Source organism: Mus musculus, chromosome 3 (assembly GCF_000001635.26).
Source record: "Mus musculus strain C57BL/6J chromosome 3, GRCm38.p6 C57BL/6J".
NCBI lineage: Eukaryota > Metazoa > Chordata > Mammalia > Rodentia > Muridae > Mus > Mus musculus.
In genome coordinates, this window is record NC_000069.6 from 48,605,260 (window position 1) to 48,631,754 (window position 26,495).

Consider the following 26,495-nt stretch of genomic DNA (forward strand, 5'->3'; position numbering starts at 1 on the left):
TTAGATCTGCTCATGATTTCCATGTCGGTGGAACCAAAGGATCCTACCCAGGAAAGTGAGAGTATACAGGTAATCAGAAGAGTCAACCTACCCTACTTCCGTTGTGTCAGATGAGGCCTTAGGTTTTATTGAAGTCTGGGATTCCTCCTTTTTTTTTTCCTTTACTCAGTCTCTCTGCACCCCCCCCCCCCAGCCCACCCTCCAACACCCCCACCCCCGCTGGGCATCAGATATACAACTACTGACAGCCTCCTGTGGATCCCAAAGAAAGGGATAGCCTTCAAATGGCCCTAATCACAGTTTCTTTACCTCATTCTGTGCAGACAAACAATAGACAAAGAAGAATAAATTTAATGACAGTAGACCTAAATACAAAGAATAAGTGTTGGGAGAAAGAAAAAGGAGGAGAAAAAAGATGTCATATAAACATTCTTCTAATATGCAACTGATAAAGACACATCTAAACTTTAAAAACGGTTTAAAGTAGTTCTTTTACTATAATTTGTTTTAAATTTTATTGGCAGGTGATAATACAAACTTCAAGGACAAATATTCTCAAAGCTCATGTGAAGAGAAATTATTCACAGGTTAGGGGCAGTCTTCCATGGAAAATGGCTCATCACTATAGCTTGCTTCTGCTGCTTTGATCAGAAATGTTCCCTGTAGGTCAATAAAACAAAAGATATATATAAATATATATAATATTAGGAAATCATTTTGATATAGATATATATTTATATGTTATCATCAAATATATCAAAACAAAATATCTATTTAAAGAATTTTTCATATTATATTTAAAATTTTCCCTGGGTCTTGAAATTTTCTATATTATTTTATTATCTGTATAAAGTACTGCTTGTTTATATAATCCTATTCTAAACTAGACCTTGCTACACATGCAAATGAGAGAAGTAGCTAGCAACCCCAGAGGTTTGTGTGTATGTGTGTTGTTACATTATTGAACCGTGTGTGTGTTTGTGTGTGTATGTATATGTTCATGTGTGTAAGGTACACACACTCTATGGTGCTACTCTTCAGGAACTATCCACTGTGGGTTTGGTACAAGCTGTCCTTGGCCTGCAGCCTGCAATTCAGGCAAGGCTGGTAGGCTAGTGAGCTCCTACAGGGCTCTGAGGTTTTATGTATGTACCTATATTGTTGGCTTTTTGACAAGAGTTTCAGAGACTGAAGTCAAGCACTTTGCTGGCTGTGCCCTATTTTAATTCTTTGTCAGTCCAGTCTGTTCAGGTTCCTGTGTGCGTGGGCGATGGTAGTTTCTTTGTACACCACCAGTGTGATCTTTCATTTTGTTATATGGAATTTTACTGTGGAATTAATGATAAAGCATCACCTGGCAGACATTCATCTGCCAGCTGCCAGAGTGCTGTGGCTTAAGTATGAGTCCTACTTTGTGCTGCCTGTTTACTTATCCCTCAGGACACAAAGATTTTGTTTACCACACATAAGCAATAAAGAAGAAAGTACTGGATTTTAAATATTAGTCTTGCTTTAAAGGATATCGTTTGTATAAGTTGAAGGGATAGCTATGTAACTTAGCTGGTAGAGTGCTTGATTAGCAAGCACAATGCCCTGGACTCAATCCCGAGTATTACAAAACTCACACTGAGTGTCGACCTGTAACCTCAGCACTTGGGAGGTAATGATAAGAAAAGCAGAATTTGTGGTCCTTACCAGCTACAAAGCAACTCTGAGGCAAGGCTGGAATACATGAAATCCTCTCTTGAAACAACTGAATTTGGGGGCAGTGAGAGAGTATAGCTGGCTAAGACACTTGTGGCAAAGCCTGAACACCAAGGTTAATCCCCAGAATTTACAAAGTGGTTGGAAGAACTGAACCCTGAAAAGTTTCTCTCTTCCCCACAAGCCACCATAAGATGCAGGTGCTTACACACCCACACACAATCACATTAACATGAAATGTAACAGAGTAAAAATACTAAGTGTTTCACAAATAAATGTGGCATGTGTACTTATTTGTTAGCTAGAGTTCAGAATTACACCAGTGGACTCAAACCAAATAAATAAACAGAAGCCAAAGCAAGTCACTAAATGGCTCTGTTCAGAGTCCCACAGCATAATTTATATACTGAAGAATCTTAGCATCAAACACCATATCTAGATTTTAAAATATCCTGTTGATACCATTACTTACAAACAGGAAAGCAACTATTTGCTCAATAATAAAATATTTACAGAGTGGATGATTACAGTAAAAGAATGATGAGAAATAGACATAAATTAGGAAGAATTTTTCCTCATCCAAGTCATTAGAGATATGATTTGGACAATCCACATGTCCTGTGAGACTCACTTTTGTCTGCAGAATGGGGGCTGACAGGAATAACACCCTGCCACAGGTGCTGCAGTCATCACAGGTGATCACTCAGAAAGTTCTCTGGATGTTTGTTCCCTAATGTTAGCTAATTTAATTTAATTTAATTAGTGATAGAGAGGTCATATTCTAATGTGCTTAACATCCATATTCTTTTGCATGCTCACTTAGATGTAGGACAGAGAAGTCATTCACTAATCATAAGGTTATTATAAAATCTTGTTTATGATTCCAAAAAGGCAAATGTTAATCAGTCCACTAAAAATGTCACAGAGTGAGAAGTGCAACACATTTCTTTCTGATCTCAGGATGTGTGGAATAAAGGGATACTGGGTTAGCTCCATGCCCAGGAGGAATAATGGTAATTAAACTCACAGATGTCTGTGGGCCACATTTTATCTTCATGTATGTAAATACATAAAAATATACTTATTAGATTGAATATATACTTACTCAGATACAATAAAAGACAAGCATAAACTCAAGATGTATTTGCTGGGCAGAATACGACAGCTACATCCCCTAGGTTCACAGTTGCTAGTGATGTTTGGGAAGAGAGACCTATGAGTGTGGGTCACCACTTTCATGACTTCTATCGTCATTCCTTGAGCATCTCCACACTCTGTCTAAACTTTTTTGCTTCCTGTTAGATATGAAGTGGTAGGTCTCAGTGTCTTATGCCTGGTGGCTTCTTGTTCTACCTCATCTGGAGCCGAAACAACAGAGCCAACTCACCAGGAGCCAATCTCTCTAAAATCTGATGCCTAAATGAATCCTTCCTGCTCCCTGCAGCCTCACCCCCAGCCCTTTTAACTAAAACAAACAAACAAGCAAGCAAACAAACAACCACTAGAATTACCGAATTACCGGGAGGTAGCACAGATTAACGCTCTTGCTACCTGAACAGCTCCCATAGTGAACGTATTAAAGCAGTTATACATCATTCCCATTTGTATCACCATATCAAATGGTAAGAAGGAAGAAAGCCAAAAAAGAGGGAAGGCTCACATTTCGTCTAGCACCTAACACGGGGATGAAAGAGGCCATGAGTGAAAGCAACCACTGCTGCACCACACACTTACCTGTGGCCCCAGCCAGCCCCAGCTCTTCCGGAAGCTCCTAGAAGCTCACTCCGAGCCCTCCAGCTGTGCCTGCTGACTGAGAAGCATGTAGATCCTCTCTTTGACCCACTCTCGGTTGTGAGACTTGTACGTCTGCGTGTCTTCGAGGAACACCATGCAGGTGAGGTCTACCATCCGGTCGATAAACTCAAACAGCTGACTGACGCCATAGGTGATGGACTTGCTCCGGGGGTTCAACCTCTTCAGGTGCTCTTCGTACATCTTACAGATGCCTTCCATGCATTCGTCAACGGACCCGTAATCGGCATAGGTGCGGCCTTCTATCCTCTGTGTAGGCTGCACCAGCAATCTGATAGGAGTCATTGCCACCAAGAGCCCGCCTGCAGTCCAGCTTAAACCGAACTGCGCATGCACCCGGCGGCAACGCCTCTAACAGCAAGTCTCGCGAGAGTTGGGGGAGCAGCTGGGCGCACGTACTGCTCTGGAAGGTTCTTGGCTCCAGACTCAAAGTTGGGCACTTGAGGTGCGTCTCGTTGTTAATGGTTGTGCAGAAACACGGCTGATTATGCAACGGTGTGCTTGGAGCCCTTGAGAGACGTCTCTGTAAGGAAACATATTGGCTTAATATGCATGTTTTTTTATTTAAATAACCTTTGTCAATATATTTTTGTCAGAAGTTATTTAAGTCAGTCGCCAAATGAAAATAGATAAGGAAGGCCCACATTTGCACGTGCCTCTTCACCACCAATATTAGCAACATGAATTTATTCAACCTTGTTTGCAGTCCTCATTAACTTCACCTAATTGTTAATATTGTCTTATAAACATTTGCATAATTTTAAAACTGTACACCTCATTTCAAAATATGTGTTAATTCACTATTCTACTGTGCAAAGAATGTGAGGTTGTCTTTAATACAGGGCAAGTCACAAATTTCACCCTTTTACTTTTTCTTGAAGATTTAATAAGAAGAATAAATTAGAAAACTCTCAAGTGATAACAAAAGAAAGCTATTTTTATGCTCTGTAGATTGCGAGAACATTACGTATTGTTAAACTGTTCCGTAAAAGGAGGCAATATCTACTAACTACATCTATTGAAGGAATGTTTTAATTTACAATAAAATACAGAACCGGGGCAAATATGAATCTATCAATTAATATCACCTTAAAACCACTTTAAAAGGAGAGTGCCATCATTTCAAACACATGTTTTCTAAAATTGGCTAAAATGAATGCATACGCACCATCAATGGGTCCTTTAACAAAGAGGAGCAGATCTTATTAGTGACAAATCATAGCAAGGAAAGAGGACAAAGAGATAGCGATGTTTTATGCAGCGCTTTTATTTTTATTAGACAAATAATTATATAAACGGGGTTTTCAATACTCCTTAAGTTAAACAGGTGTATAAATGGAGATGGTTGAAATATTTTTCTCATGAACAGCTCTTCAGGGGAAAGTCACTCAAGGGAAACAGCTAGTTCTGACAATAGATACTGGGTTCCAAGGGCTGACTTGACTGGGCTGGGGCACCGATTCAAACCTGGCCAAGTTTTTCATTCTCCTTCTGATATTTTGAGTCAGAACGGTATATTCATTCTGTAATTCTAATGAGACTGAGGTCCGAGAACTCCCAGCAGCGTATTCAGTATGTGCTGATGAGGTAACTTTGTTGCTGGCAGTGAGCACCTTAGATCCACATTTCATTTTGTCCAGTCTCCTTAAAGGCGGGAGAACAGTGGTGAATTTGTGGGCTAAGGATCTCGTATAATAATGAAGGAACTGACCCTAATGCAAGCAAAAGTAGCTTAAGTTAAGACACACAAAATCCTTCGAGATAAAAGTAAAAGAGAAAGCTGCCACACTCCAAATGCCATTTTCCAAATGTCTGCTTTGGGGTGATCGTTGATGACAAGGTGTCCCCATCACCATTGCCCACAAGACATGAGCATGGTCTGAGAGACAAGTAGTGCTGGTGATTCTGACTGGGACAATCGTAGACATGAGAACTGGATTGAAGGCCACATCTTAGTGCCCTGTGTTGTTACTCAACCTGAAGTTTTATTCAAAAATACTGCTAGTAGGTCAATGTGTTTCATGAAAATGTTTTCTTTGGGCTTACAGTTTTCTTGTTTGAAAACAGAGTTTGCTGCTGTTTTTGTTTACTACCAGGTAAACTTATGTTTTCATTGACAACTTCCTTATTTTCTAAATATAAACGGATTCAGGTAATATTCTGTATTCTAGTAATTACAGCAATCAAGGATCTGACTTTCCCTTGCCAACAGATTTAAAATAGTTACAGGCAGGATGTTCCTCCTTTATGGTTGCTTCTTATTCTTTGCAGAACATAAAGCTTGTCAAAAAGTTGAAATGTAATTCAAAATCTTCCTGCCTCACCCTTTTCCCACTGGAATTATGCATATATGACACTATGCCAAAACAATGTAAAAGTGTTATGTTACAAACATAACAAAAAATATAAGAGTACTGGGTAATTAAAGAAGGAATTCTTTAAAGTTGCTACTAATCTACATATTTCAGGACTCTAAATAGTATAAATTGGATTTTGACATAAATTAGCATCTTTGGGAGTGAAGATGGTCTCTATTTAAGAGGACTGCCCCCCTCTTTGAGGAAACCTGGGTTCCATTCTACTGTAACTCACAACAGTCTATTATTCCAATTCCATGGGATTTGATGCCCTCTTCTGACTTCTACAATCACTGCAGGCACTTCAGGCACTTGGTGCACAGCCAAAACACCCAGACACATTAAAACAAAACAAAACAAAACAAAACAAAACAAAACAACAACAATAATAAACAGGAAAACCCACTTCTATGTTTACCATTAAATGCAAACTATAAGATTATTGTTTTGTCCAAGACTTCAAAACCCCTTCCTTAATTTACAGTCAAGCACCAATCAGTCAGAATGAAAAATCCATTTATTTGAGTAATTATAATTTTGATTAAAACAAATAAAAACAAAACACAATTTTCAATTTTGGAAAACATTTCTACAAATTTATATTGATATGTTCACTACTGTTTTGTATATTATGTGTTGGAAATATGTTTCCCAATGTACTGGTGTTAAAGTAGATGGACCTTAAAGAGTTGGGGGTAGTGGCATATGGTTAGGTCATTCAGTTGTTACATTCAGGAAAAACTAATTTAGGTCTTAAGAAATACTTTGTTCTTGATGGTGCATGCCTTTAATCCCAGCACTCAGAAGGCAGAGGCAGGCAGATTTCTGAGTTCGAGGCCAGCCTGGTCTACAAAGTGAGTTCCAGGACAGCCAGGGCTACACAGAGAAACCCTGTCTCGAAAAACGAAAACAAAAGGAAATGCTTTGTTCTAGGAAGAAGTTGCTATCAAAAACTAACCTGCTATAGTTTGGCCAAGACTGTCCCACCGATGAGTACACCTATGATGAGACATAGGGAACTGTTGTGGTTGAGTGACAAGGGTCACAATAAACTCTTGGTCCCTAGGTGGTGGACTGTTTAGGAAGAACTAGGGGTGTGTTCTTGTTGGAGTAACTGAGCCTCTCTGAATGGGCTTGGAGGTATTAAAGATCCAAGCCAGTTCCAGTGTCTCTTTCATCCAGTAGTGTGCAGATCTACATGTAGAACTCTCAGTTACTTTCTCTAGCTCCTGCAACCCTATAAGTGGAACAACAATACGAACTAACCAGTACCCCCAGAGCTCATGTCTCTAGCTGCATATGTAACAGAAGATGGCCTAGTCGGCCATCATTGGAAAGAGGCCCCTTGGTATTGAAAACTTTATATGCCCCAGTACAGGGGAATGCCAGGGCCAAGAAGTGGGAGTGGGTGGATAGGGAAGCAGGGCGGGGGGGAGGGTATAGGGAACTTTCAAGATAGCATTTGAAATGTAAATAAAGAAAATATCTAATAAAAAAAAAGACAAAAAAAACCAACCCACTCTCAGTTACATGTCTGACTGTGTGCTGCTCTGCTCCCTGCCGTGATTACCACTGACTAAGGCTCTGAAATTGTAAGCCAGCTAAATATTTTCCTTTATAACACTTGCTGTGGTCTTGATGTCTCTTCACAGCAGCAGGACACTAATACAGACTTTGTGTTTTTCTGGCTCCCAAGTACAGTACATCCTGAGAGTGGGAGTCAAGGCAGAAAGAGCTTGAAATAACGAATGAGGGAACAGAGAACAACGAATGCATGCTTCTGCTGTTTCTTTCCATATTTATATAAATCCATGATCTCAGACAGGGAATGGTGCCAACTACACTACACAGAGGTTCTTCTACCACACTTAGTACAATGGATATCATGCCCCATGGTCACACTCACAGGGCCGTCTCCCAGGTGATTCTAGACTCTGGCAGGTAAACAATTAACACCAATCACATGTTTCATTGACTTCTTTCATGAGGAAAGTGATCAGTTGATCATAATCTAAAATATCTTAAACTGTGACCCAAAGTAATATCTTTATCTTTTAAATTAATTTTCTCAGGCACTTTGTTACAGTCATAGGAAGCTGACCAACACAAAACCTTGTTCCCTCTCTATACCCTGACTTTCTCTTTTGCTTTATAATCATTATTTTCCCATATAGCCTGACGATGTTTCACCACTAAAATGTGAGATGGGAGAGTGAGAGTAGGCCTCATCAGAGTGTCTATTCTTGAAGGTAAAATAGTTTCGAATTACAGACAGAGTAACATAGAGCAGAATAGCAATGTAAGCTTTACAATGTGCAGGCATAGTAAATAGTCATTGCTTAAGTAATTTGAACAACCCAAGCTGAGTTAGCTTTCTTATCTCATTAGTCTTTAGTGTTTCTGCAGTTTATAAACTTAATTTTAAGTATATTTTATGCTAATCTCTAATTTTAAGGAAAATTTAAAACTGCTACATCTCCTTGATTCCATCCATCTCAATTTATTGTTCAGTAATATTAGGGTTAGTGCCCCTCAGGCACCTCCTACCATTATCTGCTTTGTGTCTCAGCTTGCATTAATCACTTCCTTCTTAAAAAAATCTATAAAACAAAGATTCACTAGCTTGAATATTTATACATACAAAAGTAATTATATAAATTTAAAGAATCGATTGTTAACAAATGATATTTTAGATGAGAATATATAATGTATAATGTATTATAATATAATATATAATGTACAATGGATCTTTAAATTATAAAAACAAACTGAATAAAGTTTAAAGTGCATGATGTCAGAAGTAAAAAGTATTTATGAATCTGTTAATGTCAGTTTATTATAACAAAGTGTATGGGATAAAACACAAACTATATGAATGTATAAGAATTATGAGTATTCCTGTTGATATACTTAGGAAAACAATTAATATGAGATTGAATACTAAACATCCAAAATATAATATTCATGTCATTTTAAATTATCTAAAATAATCACGTTGCTAATATGTACAGAATATTCCTTTATTTCAACAAAATTGTGTGTTTCACCAGTGACTGAGAAGCTGTTTTACATATGCAATGATCCAAACTGAAGTCTATTTAAATACATTATGAAAGCTGTGAGGATGAGTGGCTAGGTATGAGCCGTGTCATCACTGTCTGTGTTGCTTATACTTAAATTGCACAGGAAAGTGTCTTTAAAATCTTTCAATTAAATTACAACACATAAAATTAAAGTTTTTAATACTGTTGAAATTAATCTTACAGAGATCATTCTCTCACACTTAAAATCCACTTTTATGTATATTATTTTTACTTAATTAAAATGCAATTACATCATTCCCTCCACTCCTCTTTTCCTTTAAACCCCACCCATGTCCACTGCACTTCTTTTTTAATTCATAGTCTTCTGTCCAATTATTGCTATATAAACAATAGCAATAAATCCCCCTTGTGTGTCCATGTATGTGTGTTTGTGTGTATGTTTGTATATGTGTGTTTGTGTGTGTGTGTGTGTGTGTGTGTGTGTGTGTATGAGTGAACAGGTATAGGATGTTAGATTCATTTGGTGTCACTTGTCTATTTTCGGGGCATTGATTAATTTTGGATCAATTAACTATTGAGGGGTGTCATCTACATAGAAGATCGTCCTCTGTTAGTAGCTTTTAGTCCACTTCATCATGGGTGGGCCCTAATGAAATTTCCCTTTCTATATCAGCATGTCAACTGCTGTTGTCATTGTTCAGGTCTGGTTTAAGCAGCCATACTGTTTGTTGAGATTTCAAAATTGATCATATCTGTCATATCTTGAAAACAGAGTCTTGCAACAAAAGGTTTTTCCTTCTCATTTTATTGCATGTGAGTGTGTGTGTGTGTGTGTGTGAAAGAGAGAGAGAGAGAGAGAGAGAGAGAGAGAGAGAGAGAGAGAGAGAGAGAGAGAGAGAAGAGACAGAGACAGAGACAGAGACAGAGACAGAGGGTGACAGGGGGAGGTGGAAAGACAGAGAGAAATAGAGAGAGGCACAGACAGAGGAGGGGGAATAGGGAAAAAAAGAGAAAGGGAAAGAGAGAGACACAGAGATAGAAAGAAAAGAGAAGAGGAGAGGGGAGGGGAGAGGAGGGGAGGGTAAGGGAGGAGAGAGAAGAGGAGAGGAGGGGAGGGTAAGGGAGGGGAGGGGAGGGCAGAGGGGAGGTGAGGGGAGGAGAGGGGAGGAGAGGAAAGGGGGGAAGAGGAGAGAGGAGGGGAGGAGAGGGGAGGGGAGGAGAAGACAAAAGATGTGTGTTTGTTCTTGTGTGCTATGGCAGAACTGTGGGAATCATACTATAACTTGCATAAGTGGTATCTTTCACAAAATGTTCCAGGGATGGAACTTATCTTGTTAAGCTTAGTTATAAGTGCCTTACCCACAGAACTATTTTACAGGCAAACAATTCTATCTTAAAAATGTTCACTATGTATTTACTTATTAAAGATTGAATAACTAAGAATATTTCTTTTAATTTACTGAAAAATAAGTTTTGGAATAGTTTTTAAATAATTTTTCTGGCTGTAAGTTACACAGCCATTGTCCAGTACCAGGGTATTTAAAATCTTTAATGATCTGAAAATACTTCAAGTAAAATTGCTATATGATTTGCATAAAATACATACATATTCATAAAGTTCAAGAAGTCATACAACAAGCATATTTGGGCAAAATGGGTGTCACTGTAGTGGTTTTTTTTCATTTTTCATATCATTTAACATTATTCTTAGTAAATTTATATACCCCTGGAAAACTGATAAAAAATTAAAATAAGTTCTCAATTTTTTGTCCTCTTCACTCTAACCAACACTCTTGTAATTTCCAATGATGCCTGATTAGAGATTAAATATCAAGAAACTCAAATTTATGGCGACAAATGTAGTATTCCTGTCATATTGCATGTGCAGTAGCAATTGAAAATGAATAACCTGGTAGTCAGTAGTCACAGAAAGAGGCAGCAAGAAAGCAAAGTGAATCAGGGCCAAGCATCACAAATGCACAAAAAACCTCCAGAAATGTGTTCGGAGTTTTTGAAGGCATAGGGCATGAATATTATCACAAAACAGTTCATATTTTATTTCCTCTTCTCTCTCTTTAAATAACAACTTCAAGAATATAGATCTCTTCGCATATGGAAGGATCACAAAATAAACACATGTATTTAAAGAGAACATGTTCAATATGACTTAACCTTATGGGAAATTATGCTATTCACAGACTGAATTGGGGAATAACTAATAACCTGAGTTAGAACCCCTGAACCTATAAGGGGAAAAAGGGCCAGGTTTTAATATTCTACTAATTCTAGTAATAGGGAGACAGAGAGATAGGTTGATTCCTGGGGCTCTCTGTCCAGACAACCTAATACACTTACTGAGCTCCATGTCAAAGAAAGACAGTGGCTTATGAAACAAGATGCATGGCCTCAAGGAGCAACAGCCAAGGCCAACCTCACATAAATACATATAAATTCATACACACCTGCACACACATGCATATATATATATATGCATCCCTGCACACACACATGCACCCTTATAAAACTGTACCCTCATACACACTAAATTACTTAATATTCATTTAAATTAAAAGGTGGAAATATGAAGGACAGTTAATTGAAAATTAAACCATAAAATATTAATGCACATTAAAAATAAGGTTGTGTGCTGGGCGGTTGTGGCTTTAATCCCAGCACTTGGGAGGCAGAGGCAGGCAGATTTCTGAGTTCGAAGCCAGCCTGGTCTACAAAGTGAGTTCCAGGACAGCCAGGGCTACACAGAGAAACCCTGTCTCAAAAAAACCCAATAAATAAATAAATAAATAAGGTTATGTGCTTTTATTTACACAGTAAAACCTTGACAACATCTGCTTTTGAATAAGGAATATAGAAAAAATATCAAGGGCCTACTTTTGGGACAAATGTGGTATTTGGCTTATTTTTGCTAGTTGTATATGTTTACTCATTGATATCATTAAGAGGTTATTTTCTGTCTTCAACACACACAGAAAAAAGAAGCCTTGAAGCTAGACTTCTGAGCTATATACAATTTATTTATATTGTTATATGAAAGTTACCAATGCAGAACATTTTTAAGTAGAAAGATGGAGACACTGCTCGGTGGTTAGTTACATCCAGGGGACCCAGGCTCGATTCTAATCAAGCAAATGTTGCTCAAAATCATCTGTAATTTCCATCTCAGGGAATATGACACTCTCTTCTTGCCTCCTTGAGCATGATGCCCACATGCAGTGCACAGATATACACAGGCAAAGTTCTCACACACATAAAAATAAAGATGAATAAACCTTCAAAATAAAATAAAAATAGGTAGCCTGTGAAAATAAAATTGTACTTGATTTTATTAAAAAGGTCTTTCATAGAAATATAAAACTTACCACTGGTGGATAGCTGTAACTTAAATTATGTATATATCTTTAAATATTGAAATATTAAAGCCATAAATTGTCTCTAAAATGCTTATGACATATTGAGGCTTCTTTTGTGCCCTGACAACAAGATAAACCACCAATATATAAATATATGCTGTATAAATATAGATAGCCTTTCCATTTCTCTATATTATTTTAGGTAAAAGTGATATATTAAGCATTTGGAATTTGAATTTCACAGGTGAAGGATCTAATCACCCATGCAGCTGTCAAATTCAGAGCAGCATATGAGAAGTGGGAGAGATGTACAAGTGTCAAGAAAAGAGACGTCCTTTTAAGTACCAAGATCTCACTGACAGATGGCTTGATAGCTTATTTTTTTATATTGTATGAATTCTCATAGTCTCCACAGCAAATGTATTTTAATAATGCCTCATATGTCAAACTAATTTATTGAAGTAATCAGAGGATGGAAAATAGGTTTACAAAATATTAAATGAGGAATGAAAATGTATTCTTTATAATCACATATAATGTTGAAATTCAATAGTCTCAGGGAATTTAATTCATTTCCCTTTAGACAGTATAAGCATGAGATTTGTGTGAAAATGTAGATGGAAAAAATCATAAGAATTTACAGAATTATTAGGAGAAAATATAAAGAGCTCCCCATATAGGAACAAGCTACATCATTGCTAACAGAAAATCTGGGTTAAAATCCACAATTAAAATTAGTGGCTGTCAGTCCACAAAGGCAAAAGAAGATTTGAAAACTGAACAGCATTCAACATTTCCTTATTGGAGAGAAATTAGAATACACGATGTAAGAAATTAGAATACACGATGTTAGAAGTGGGAACAAAACACCCTTGGAAGGAGTTACAGAGACAAAGTTTGGAGCTGAGATGAAAGGATGGACCATGTAGAGACTGCCATATCCAGGGATCCACCCCATAATCAGCATCCAAACGCTGACACCATTGCATACACTAGCAAGATTTTATCGAAAGGACCCAGATGTAGCTGTCTCTTGTGAGACTATGCCGGGGCCTAGCAAACACAGAAGTGGATGCTCACAGTCAGCTAATGGATGGATCACAGGGCTCCCAATGGAGGAGCTAGAGATAGTACCCAAGGAGCTAAAGGGATCTGCAACCCTATAGGTGGAACAACATTATGAACTAACCAGTATCCTGGAGCTCTTGACTCTAGCTGCATATGTATCAAAAGATGGCCTAGTCGGCCATCACTGGAAAGAGAGGCCCATTGGACTTGCAAACTTTATATGCCCCAGTACAGGGGAACGCCAGGGCCAAAAAGGGGAGTGGGAGGGTAGGGGAGTGGGGGTGGGTGGGTATGGGGGACTTTTGGTATAGCATTGGAAATGTAAATGAGCTAAATACCTAATAAAAAATTAAAAAAAAAAGAAAACTGAACAGCATTCAACATTTCCTTATTGGAGAGAAATTAGAATACACGATGTAAGCATTCTTTCCTACAATAGGCAGAGTTAAGTTTCTAGCATCCTGCTCACTCGTAATGTCCTAGAGACTTGCTCTCAAAATACTGTAAAGAATGGGGAAGATTATTATTTCATAAGAATCCTTCAAAACATGATATTAGCAAAGTGGTGCTATTAAACACACTATTGATATGTCATGGCTAACCTGTAGCCTGTGATCAGCTGAGATTCTACAAGAGCATCACCTTGTAATGTCATTTCTTCAGTCTGTTTCCTCTTCTGAAAGGCTACCTAAGATAGCACACATTGATTTTTTTTTTTCCGCCAGGACATCACCTGGGTTCATCTATGTGCTGTCAACACCATGTGCAATATAGGTCCAGAAATGGTCCCGATGCAAAAAATATCATGTAAATGTAGTGAAGTGTCTTAGATCAGACCTTGAAATGCTAACAATACATACATATATGTACATACATACATACAGCCAAAACAATGCAAATAAAACAAAAGCCTCCTGCTGAAAACAAATTTCTGGTTTACTGACAATAGTACTACCCCAACCTTAATTTCTTAGTTTTAAAATAGATATGATGATATAAGATATTATAATGAGGAAAACATTATGTGATCACTCTTTTGAGTATATCTGAAAGTAGTAGATTTATAATTATCCCACCTTAAAATTGACCTAAAAAGGAAAGTTAAGACCTTTAAATATTTTCATTTATGAGTAACCATATTGTTTTCAGTTTGTCTAGGATGTGTGTTGGAGGTGTTCAAGCATGGATATATATTCATATGCATGAGGGCACACATTTATGTGCAGCTACATGTTAGCCCCTGCATGTCAAGGCCACTGGCTGTTGTCATGCTTTTGTCACCTTCATTCTCCATCTTATTTACAAAGCCCAGTTCATTCACTTAACTGTGACTTTGCAGATTGAGATCTTTTTAGTTAGATTTAGCCTGTTAGCTCCTGGTAGTCCCCTATCTTTCCCTTCAAGGCACTTGTGTATGGAAAAGCTATTATACCCACCTGGCATTTTTGTAGATGCGGAGGATCCGAGATGCTGTCATGATGCTTCCTGCCAAGTGCTTTCATTATACACTGAGCTGTCTCCATAGCATCACTTTTTAAATTAAATTAATAACTTTATGTGCCTATTATGCCTAAGACCATACATTAACTTGTGGGTTTTTGTTTTTTTGATTCCTTTCTTTTTAATATGAAAATTTCCCTATATTTCTTTTTTTATTAGATATTTTCTTTATTTACATTTCAAATGTTATACTCTTTCCTAGTTTCCCCTCCGAAAATCCCCCACCCTCTCCCTGCTCCTCCTGCTCTCCAGCCCACCCACTCCCATTCCTGGTCCTGGCATTTCCCTATACTGGGGCATAGAGCCTTCACAGGACCAAAGGGCCTCTCCTCCCATTGATGACCAACTAGGCAATCCTCTGCTACAAATATGGCTAGAGCCACAAGTTCCACCATGTGTTTTCTTTGATTAGTAGTATAGTTCCAAGGAGCTCTGAGGGTACAAAGTCCCCAATGAAGGAGCCAGAGAAATACCCAATGAGCTGAAGGGGATGGAAGCCCCATAGAAGGAACGTCAATATGAATATTAACTTGTTTTATCACAGGTTTACTAGATATTAGTCAAATATTACATTAAATCCAGATATTTCTGTGACAGTGTGGTTTCTTGAATTTGGAATTTGAATTGGTAGACTGTCCTGCCTAGTATTGATCAACTTCATCCAAACTCTCAATGACCTTATAATTAAATATTTAATTCTCCCCAAAGTAAAAAATGCCAACTGCACTCTAGGATCCCCAGTTTGTTCCTTCCTCCATATTTTCTGACAATCTTGGAACCATCCTATTTCATTTTGGTGTGAACCAATACTTTATCACAAACCATTTAATAAAATGCATTTTCCTTGCTGTGTACTTCTGAGAACCTTAATTCAGAGTTTAAATATGAACCTCATGTGGTAAATCCTTTAACTCATAATTAACAAAGTAAATAAGTTCAGAGTATTATTTTGGTAATTTTAGGTACTTTTATATGGATTTTGAAATAAGACACCATTTGTATCAATGGTAGAGCTATTGAGTTGTATAGTGTTACTCTGTTTATAAAAACGCATCGTAAATCATTTAGGTGTAAAATGTCATGACATCAGAACTCTGGAAAATTAATAATTCAAGGTGAAAATTCAACTCTAAGAAAAGTGAAACTAAACCAATGATTTTAAATTCAATGAATACAGTTTTCATAGTTATATTTCTATATTTTCTCAATCTTTACCTCATAAAAGTTACAGTTGCGTAATGAAAATCAATCATAACTAGTTAGATTAGCTTTATTTCCTCAGCAGAATCCCAAATCGTCAGTATAAAACTAAACAACATTATACAGCATTGGCCTGCCAAACGTTAAGGTGTGGATATTTTCTATAGGCTTAGCCATGTTACTGTACAAAGTGTCAAGATTCTGTAGTTGTCACCTTACTTTCATTAGACAGGTCCTTTTTAAATTACTATAAGCTGAAATTACTTTAAGTGACAATGAAGATTATATTTAGTATCAAATTCATACGTAGTTATATGAAGACATAGTTAGGGACTAAAATTTTTAATATAATTTGGTTTTCTTTTTTTTTGAGATCGAAAATAATTAAATTTATAATAGTGCAGACAGAGCCTGTTAATGGTTGTTGACACAAGGCTACTTTTGTAGGGGGAAAAAAACCCCTCTGTTTTCTACAATCTCTACTTAGTTTCATTTTTTCCCTTTTACTAATATGTGATCATTCTATTTATTCCTCACTGGCTTTCGGCTCACGATCAGCCTCCTAATTTAACTCTGCAGTATTAGGATATCAGTGGTCTCACTAGGTTCTGCCATTGATAATATCATTTACTTTGCAATCATTTTGTCAACAAAGCAAATGTGATCAAAATTGTGCTTAAATCTAGAGTGATGATTATGCCCCATTGATTACCATGTAAACAATATAGATTATTGTTTTAACCTAGAGAACAGTAATCAAGCACAGGAAGAGTAATATGAAACTAAAAGAAAAGTATTAGGAGTGTCTTATTCTGAGTCTTTAGAGATGACTGAGTAAATCAGAAAAGCAATGAAATTTGACTGAAAGAATATATGTCGAGAGAGAAGAGCATTCCAAGCATCAGGAATACAAAAGTGCATGGTTTAATGCATAGTAAGAGAAACCACAGTGAGCACTGAGTTTGCTCTTCTCCAATATCCACAGCCTCAGCTCCTTCAAGAAGTGACTGACCTTAGCCCTGATCCAATAATAATAATAATAATAATAATAATAATAATAATATCATGGGTATCAGTATAGTAACAACTCATCACAAAGGTTGGAAGTTACATGTGTGTTTATGACAAAGAGGCAGGAACCAGTGATACTTCAATGGCCCAAATTACAACTCATTGTACAATGAAATAAAGTTGCATTTATTATTGTACAATTTGTACATTAAATCTACTTAATTATACAATTAAGTATTCCTTGGCTTATATTGATGCAAATGTATGGAAAACTAGATAGAGATATATAAGTAGATAAATTAATAACAGATAGATTACAGATACAGAGATAGCTGATGCATAGATGATAGACTAACCTGTAATAAGTAGATTACAGATAAATACATACTTAGATTACTGATAAAATACACATTTTCTCTGTTTTGAAGAATTATAAGTAATTGACCTATACAAGCAGATAAAAATGCTCCCAGCTGTTAAGTATTGGGCTGTGCACTGTAACTTTCTTCTAAGAACTATAATATGGGATGAGTTTTGGCATTGACCTGGAGTTGTTATGGACAATGATATATTATGAGAGTAACATATGTTCTCACGGTGAGGTGTCAATGATGGCATTTGTCTCTGAAGACTTCCTCAAAAAAGTTGCAATGTTAATCAAAAGAAAAGTAAAAACAGCAGAATGTAAATTAAGATGCATTCTATAAAGCATCACAGCATTGCTTCTGAAACATGGAATCCTATAAAAAATGAAAACAAAACAAAACAAAAAGGAAACTCTGATATTGTTGTTAGCAATAGAAATCTAATGACAACTGACAGCTATTTTTGGTGTGTCCTGTACAAGATCATATAAGAGAATAGACTTAACAATAATAATTTTTAAAATATTTTTCTAATAAGCACAAGCATGCCATATTAATATAAGAAGCTACTGAGAAGAAACAGTGCAATACTACATGATAATTATTTTTATTTTCTGAGTGTTACATAAAATAAAAATTACTCTAGTTTATCTTTTAATTATTAAATTTGTTAGATTATAATACAATTGCTACCTACCTCTCTGTCTCTGTCTATATTTCTGTTTCTCTGTTTCTGTCTCTCTGTCTCTCTATTTTTTCTCCCCCTCTCTCTCTTCTCTCCTCCCTCCAAATTCTGCTCTATTCTCTTCCCTGATTTCCTTTATATTCATGATCTTTTATCATTAATTGTCACTGTGCACACACACACAGACACACACACACACAGACACACACAGAGACACACACACACACAGACACACACACACACATTCTTAAATATAACCTGCTCAGTTTGTATAAAGTAACTTGTATATAGGTTTTTTCAGGAAAGGCCATTTGGCGCTGAGCAGTCAATTGTCATGCTCTTCTTGGGGTTGGCCACATCTTCTTTTCTGAGTTTTCTATGGTTCTTTGTGTAGGGCTGAGGTCTTGTGGAATTTTGCCAGTCTACTCTGGCATGTTCTTTGATCTCAAGTGATTTTCTGGCTAGTAAAATTTTTATGACCGCTCTTCCACAATATTCTGTAAGCCTTAGGAGCAAGAGGTGTTGTGTACATGTATCCATTGAGACTGAGCTATACGACTGTAGTAAGATAGGTTATACATTTCTGTACCTATCACATACATGAAGCAATGGGGTGAGGTTTTGAAACATCAAAGTCTACTCTCAGTGGCAGATATACTCCAAGAAACCCAGGCCTCAGAATCTTTCCTTAAACAATTTCACAGATAGAAGACCATAAGTTCAAATATACAACCCTATGGAAACTGTTCTCACTTAAACAACCAAAGCAGCATAGAAAATAATCACTTTCTCATTTGTAAAATTAAGGGTGCCATAGAGAAATAAACAGAAAAGGAAGTGTACCACTAGAGAGAATATTAAATATAATCTTTCGTAAAGATGGGACGGGGCAATGGGTGTGAAATTACCAATAACTGTGTGGGTAATATCTTAAATGAAGGGATGACTGGCCCGGTAGAAAATTAAAATGACCTCTCTCTGGGATCAGAGGGAAGATAGTCATGAGGAATAGACATGCAGGTAATATAAGTTAACCTCAAGAGCTTGAAATAAACTTTCCTTACACACCTAAAAATAACTTTGAGTATCTCATTACTCTGTCTGCACTTCCAGAGAACTGGGATTATAGGTATACCCTAGGAGACACGTTGATATCTGGTGCTGGGGATCAAGCCCATGCCTTCCTGCATGCTAAAAAAACACACTCTCTCATGGACCACATCACTGAACTTTTTATCAGACAGTCCCAAAAAATAATATAATTGATGTTTGGATAAATACATACTTAAAGCTCTAAGATATAATATAATCACCACTGTCATCCTCTAAAGTAGGAATAACATTTGGTAGAATGGTTTCAAGTTTTGTTGTTGATTTTTTATTTTTGTTTTGCTTTGTTTTGTGGATTGTGTTTTGAGCTTACCTATGACTGAGAACTACAAGTAGACAATTAAATTGCTAAGTACAATCACAACTTCAGAGGGTGGTCTTAGAATGAAGATTCTTAATACTGCACTGTCAAGAGGATAATACCATTGAACCAGTACTCAACTTAGAGTTTCTGAAACTCAGCATTGAGGAACAGTCATTAATGAATTCTCTGCATCACACTGACCTTTGGCCATTTTGTGAGAGACTGTCCTGATGGATGAGCATTATCAGAAGATCCTACCCACTGCAGGCAGTCAGTTCTCCACACAGGTAGGTAGTCCTGAGCTGTACAACAAAAGTAAACTGAGCATGAGCCAGTGAGCAAGTCCAAAAGTGAGGCAGAAACCAATGTTGATCCATGGGATTTGCTTGATTTCCTCCCCTGATTCCCCTCAATAACGAATGTTGACCTGGAACTTAAAGTCATAATAAGTTCTTTTCTCAAGTTGGTTTTCCTTAGAATGCTTATTACAGCCACAGAAAGCACACTAGAACAGGTACAACTCATGCTACTATGATTTGTGTGACATATATATCACATATACATACATAGAAGAAAAATTTAGTTTGGTGTATAGCTTTAGACATATCAGTAATGAGAGTAAAACATGTCAGGCAATCAATCCCAGTGGAGTATATGAGGCAGCTGATACATTGCATTCACAGTGAAGTAGCAGACCAGGATGAAGACTGCTGATCGTCTCACGTTATCTTTCCTTCCTGTACAGCCCAAAATCTCAGGACAACGTATAGTGCAACACAGAGTTCATGCGTCTTCCCATCCTAATTAGTAAATCAAGATAATTCTCTCTAAGAGTGTCCAGAAATGTAGTTCCCAGATGACGCTAGATCTCAATATCTTGAAAACTGAGATTAGCCACTACATGTAAGGTTTTAGTTACCTGAACTCAGCAATAACCCCAAAATATAAAGTGGAAAAATCAGAAATAAAAAAAAATTCATATATTTTATCTTGTAGGAGATTGATAGTAGTCAGTACAATCATAGTTTTTTGTTGTTTGTTTTTTGTTTGTTTGTTTTTACACTGGGAAAGGAATAATCCCTTGGCATGGTAGACACCCACTCAGTGTTAATTGTTACCTTCTTGGTAACCGGCTTTGTTGTATGATGACTCGCATATTATTCCCATCCTGCTCACAAACAATTTTTGTATGTTCCTCACTAGGCCAGGAATGGGTTAGAGCATCACCAGAATTTCTATCAAAGGAAATGCTATAAACACAATTAACTTGCATAGATATTGATTTATTCCAAGGGACTAGGGAGAGGCAATGTTTATAGTAAAAGTGAGAGTGAACACCTAAGGAATAGTAGGGATTTCTCAGTAGAGAGGAAGCTGATGGAATACTTATGTAAGCTAACATATCTGATGCTGAAGTTTGTAAGGCATATGTATATATATATACATACACACACACACACACACACACACACACACACACACACAGAGGAGAAATGTAGGCAATGTTCCTATCAATAGATTATTTATTTTAGGAATTTCAGTGAATCTATAAATTCAAATGATAACACAGAAAGAAGTGGGAAAAGAATCTGCTTAAGGTACATTGGAAATGTAAAAATGGCTTGTCAAATAGATGAAGGAATATGTTATGTCTGAGGAATAAAAAATCTTAAAGATGGTTCTAAAATGACAGGGAAACTGTCATTTACAATATTGACAATGGATGTGTAAGAGATATGTATAGTATTGAAGACATTCAGTGTGTTTTCAACTATGAATTTGAAAGGAATAATAAGGATTAATAAGGAATAATAGTCATATATATATGTATATATATGTGTATATATTACATATAATTATATTACATTACATATGTAATGTAATGTAATTCTGGAGAATATGTGGGTTGTAAGAGAATTATTATAACCATGTGCATGAAATTATAATTAATACAGTGACTATAATGCATTAGATCTTTAAGGGAGCAAAATTATTTTCAAACTGACATCCTAGGCACAGAACTCAAGAATAAATACTTGGATGCTTTATATTTTTGTAACTAAGTATAAACTTAAGCTAAGTAGGTATTTCATCTGTAGCTGTATCACAGTGAGGGAGATGGAAAGTCCTAGTTAAAGGGTGAGTGAAGATTCAATTCACTTGGGAGATGACTCTTGCTAAGCTTCCAGTAGTTTTCCACCTAAACATGAAATGATCTTGTGACAGTTATTATGGCTGTGTACCCTGTCTCAATCCAGGAAGCATTGTTGACCATTTCATAAGAGCTGTGTGTTCACAGCTTCCTTACATGGCCAAATTAGAGAATAGCCTAATGACCAGCGTTCCATGATAGAGCTGTGCAACACGCAATAGCCTATCTATTTACGCATATTTTAAAAAATATAGTTTCTAGAATTCCTATTACATGACTCTCCCAAAGACCTATCTTTTTACATAGATAAAAATACGTAATATTTCTGCCCATATTAAGAAAGATATTGACATGCTTTCATTTTTCAGGCATAATTATATACTAAATTGCTTATAGGATGACATTTTTTATTAAAGGAATGAGTGTACCACATCCTTTTGTCAATGTGGAGTGATCAAATCTTGGCATTAATGACTCACATGAATTCATTAAATCACCTCACTGGGGCTTCATTAAAACAAAATAAAATGAATGGTTGAAAATGAGAACCAAAAGATGTGTATGTAGAAAGAACTACTAATCAAAGTTGTTCAGAATTTATTGTAGATGTAAATGCAGAATAGCTTAAAGTGAATGAATAGCTCAATGAGCAAGCAAAGGAGAATAAAGAGAACACATTCTATATAAATTATGTAAAATAAAGTATACATGCACTTTACATACATTTGTTTCTTTTACAAATTTTCTTTTAGCTGGTTTTGCTATTTTAAAATTAAAATTCTTATATTGATTTATTGATCAATGGCCTTTCTGCACACTTTCTCACTACTAAACCCTTATTCTAGCTCCCACACTAAAGCAAATAAAGTCAATTTGGGCACCATTTTCTTACACAGCCTTTGTAAGTATTTCATGAACCTGATATGTTTTAGCTAACAGATTATAAATGTTCTGTTTAAAGATTAAAATCTGTGTTATTTGTAGCAGGAGAGTTTACCTTTAACCTTGTGATGGTTAATCTTGTCAACTTGATGTGATTTGAAGTCACCTAGGAGACAAACCTCTGCCCTGTTCCTTGAGAGTGCTTCCAAGTAAGTTTAAATTGGGTGGGTAAACTTATTTTGAATGTAGCCTGCACCTTTCTATGAGATTGAGCTTCACCATGAATGTCTATGTCCTGACTGTACACAGTGTGACCCACTGCCGCATGCTCACAGCAGCAGCACCTTTCTGTCCTGAATTGCTGTACCAGTTATGAGCCCAAATAAGCCTTTCTTCCCTTAAGATACTTTTGGTATACAATGTGAAAAGTAATTAGTATAATTACTATGGTTGTACCATTTTTAAAGAAGACCTAGGAAATATCTTCTCTGTGAGAATATATGAAAACAGAGGCTTGTTTCAATATCAGAATTGTTCACCTAGCATCTTGTCCCAAAAAGATTTTCTTCATTTCATATCAACTCTGCCAAGGATATTTTTTTTTTGTACTGTGTAGCACTTGTCTGATTGAACCATTATGGAATCTAAGTCTGAATTTGATCACAAAACATGAGTGCAAAAATACCTTTATGTTTCCAACCACCTACCAGGATTTTTAGCATGAGTATCTATTCCAGAAAGGGATGGTGACTTAACATACAACTGCTGTAGGCCTCCCTCAGTCCTTTAAGAACAGTGTTACCCTTACGGATCTTGGATATATCAACATCTTACTTGTGAACCTGGGTTTCTGGAAAAAAAATGCTTCAGGTTCTGGTTTCAATGTGTCATCTTCATACTGACACCACTTTGTCTAACTGTGAGAGATGTCAGAATCTGATTCCATGCAAAATATTGTCCTCTCTGGTGCATGTGAAAGCCCCATTGCTTCCCCACCCAGAGGCAGCAGTTCCGTTTCTGGATCCTGACCATTTTCAGTCTATTTCAGAGGAATCAAGACTGTACTACTGCTCTCTAATCCCCTAGTAGCCCCAAACTTGCCTGAAAATTAAACCTTGCAATAATTTCTTCTCTGAAGTCTGGAGGCTTCTTCATGTTGTAACAATTCGGTCTCTCTGGATTCGTATTCCCAAAAAAATCTATTTGGATTTCCATGAGCTTCTCTCTGTTCTACTCTTGTATAACTTCTTCTCTAGAAGTGAGGCATTTCCTGCTAACTGTAGGGTAGAAACTCATAAGAGTCATAAAGCTGAACTCGGAAAGGGACAGAGATCAAGATTTACCTCAAACTTACAGGACTCTATAAGGCTTCTTTATAAGCTTACTGTTGCTGTAAACAGTGGTCATGGAAAAGGGACACTCATATGGCTCTTGCCAAATGCCCTGTAGTTTCCAGGGAGGCCCAGGAGGTTACTTGTTATGACTCATTAAAGAATAAACTTCTTAGTGAATTTTTAATTTTTAAGGTGTGTGTGTGTGTGTGTGTGTGTGTGTGTGTGTGTGTGTGTGTGTGTGTTTGTGTGTGTGTATAAACACTTTCATGAGTTTATATGCACCAAGCATGTAGGGACCTACAGCAACCAGAGAGACTGGAGTTATAGGTACTTGTGAAACATTGATATGAAAGCCAGAAACTGAGGCTTTGTCTTCTGTACACACAGGATGTGCTTTTCAGTACTAAGCAACCTCTCTAGTCCTCTTTTCTATAATTTTCAAGTTAATTTTTCTTTTTACAATTGGCAAAGAGTAAGAAATCAATGGACATCAATAACCAGATAAAATCTAATATTATAATTATACATTATTGTGTGATTAACACAAGGCAAATTATGCAACTAGGTGGGATTGTAAATTGTAAAGGAATATAAATGGACACTTCCCAGAGTTGTGCTTAAACTGCATTTTTCACACTGTTAAATTTGGATGCTATTTAGTAAACATAGAGGGTTACTGAGAATATCAGGTAAGCAAATAAAAAACATTAAAACTTCTTTGACTTGGGTATCTTACAAAATGTGGAAGGGTACATCCATCAGATTTTTCTGAGTTTTGACAAAGCCACAAAAACGAAAAAATATTAGTTCCAGTATTTTACATTGCTACGTGTTAATTAATTTCAGGAAAGGTAAACTCAGGCAGCATAAAGGATAATTTCACATACTTAATGATGTTATTATACCTAATGTAAATAACTGAATCTCTCTGTATATATACTAACATTGCTAATGTTAATTATAAAGACCTAGAATTGCTATTGACTAAATTTAAACAGCAAAGCCAGTATCCAGCTGCAGCTGTGCTCAGTGGAAGGAACAGTTCTGGAAAGCCTTCGCAGAGCATTCATGGCTGCTTTCTCCAAGAAAATTCCACCTCTGGTTTTCCTTCTCTCATGACTTGCATAATTAATGTAAATAGCTGACATATTAGGGAGCTTTGGAATTAAATGGTCCTTTTGAAGTTTTGGTTACAGATGATAAGAAGAAAGCTGCACATCTTTTTCTACTTTTTATATACTTAAATCGCCTTTCTTTGTAAGGAGCACAGTGCAGCGAGTTTCTAAGTGGGAAGAAAACCATGATAGGACATTCCTTGGGATGAAGGCACTGTTTGCAGAATTTATATAAGGAACCCCAAATTCAAAGAATATTTTTATATTTTGTTTGTTTTTGAGATGGAGTTTCTCTTTCTGTAGCAATGGGCTGTCCTAGAACTTGCTCTGTAGACCAGGCTGGCCTCAGACGCTCAGAGATCTTCTTACTTCTGCCTCATGAGTGGTGGCATTAAAAGTGTGTGCCACCACCTTCAGGACATTTTTATATTTGTAGCTGAACATGAAAGCTAAAGGAATGCAAATTATGATTCTGCTTTGCCTAATAAGCTGTACCCTGCTTTCCATGGTCTTCTAGAGCTGATCAGTGACTCAGAGACATCAGAAGTATTCCCATCTCCTTTCTTTGTCTTCTCCCCTCAGTTTAATGCCTGTTGTTCCCCCACAGCTTGTCTGCAGCAGAGGACGTATTCCCCGTTGCAGATGTTTGTGGTGATTCTCAGACCTTCAAAACTCACAGGATACTCCCTTCTGTGTCATTCTCCCTCTGCATGGTCAGCTCCTCCAGCCCTGGCCCTCTCTTCCACAGCCCTCTCTCCCATGGCCTTCTCTCCCAAAGCCCTCTCTGCATACCAGCTCAATCTCACCAGCAGTCCTCTTTGCCACAGAAGTAGTTTACATCTCTGTGTGTGGCATCATAGTCATACTGTTTGGGGGCAAGTAATTAAATCTGATTGAGCACAATGTCTAAAATCACTTGCATAAATTCAGAAGGCCAGTAGCCACATCCCAGTGGCTCATTGTTAATGTTTGCTTCCTCCTCCTCCACCTCCTCCTCCTCTTCCTCCTCCTCCACTACTACTACTACTACTACTACTACTACTACTACTACTACTACTACTGCTACTACTACTACTACTACCACCAAATATCCTTTAAAGTCTGGCAATAACTAAGTAACATTGGAATGAATTAAGTATTTAAATGTAATTCAGGATATCAGGAAAAATTCATCAAAATTAACATTGCATCTCAGTGTTTCAAGAGTCTCTTCGAATTCTATTTAGAGCCTATTCATTTTAATGTGTCAGAAACTGAAACTGTTATGCAAGTCTCCATTTTTCTGCTCTGACCTATAAGAAGCAAGGAGATAGAAAGAACAAAGATAAGAACAGAAGAAAATAATCTAGTCATAGCCACAGAACAATGACAAATTCTTTCCAAATCACAGGAGACAAGAACATTTAAAAGATTGATAACTCTCAACATAATATAAATCATATTTCCTATCTATCAACCTGGACCTATCTATCTATATTGTTTCT

The 26,495-nt window shown here is 36.8% G+C and overlaps 1 pseudogene across 1 annotated transcript; it reads right to left on the reverse strand.

Moving 5' to 3' along the window:
• Positions 1-472: 472 nt before the first annotated feature.
• 1700018B24Rik (RIKEN cDNA 1700018B24 gene) lies at positions 473-3,844 on the reverse strand (annotated as a pseudogene). Its single transcript, NR_003617.2, has 2 exons — positions 3,439-3,844; positions 473-660 (listed from the first exon to the last, which is right to left on the reverse strand). The product of NR_003617.2 is annotated as an RIKEN cDNA 1700018B24 gene (transcript).
• Positions 3,845-26,495: the final 22,651 nt, after the last annotated feature.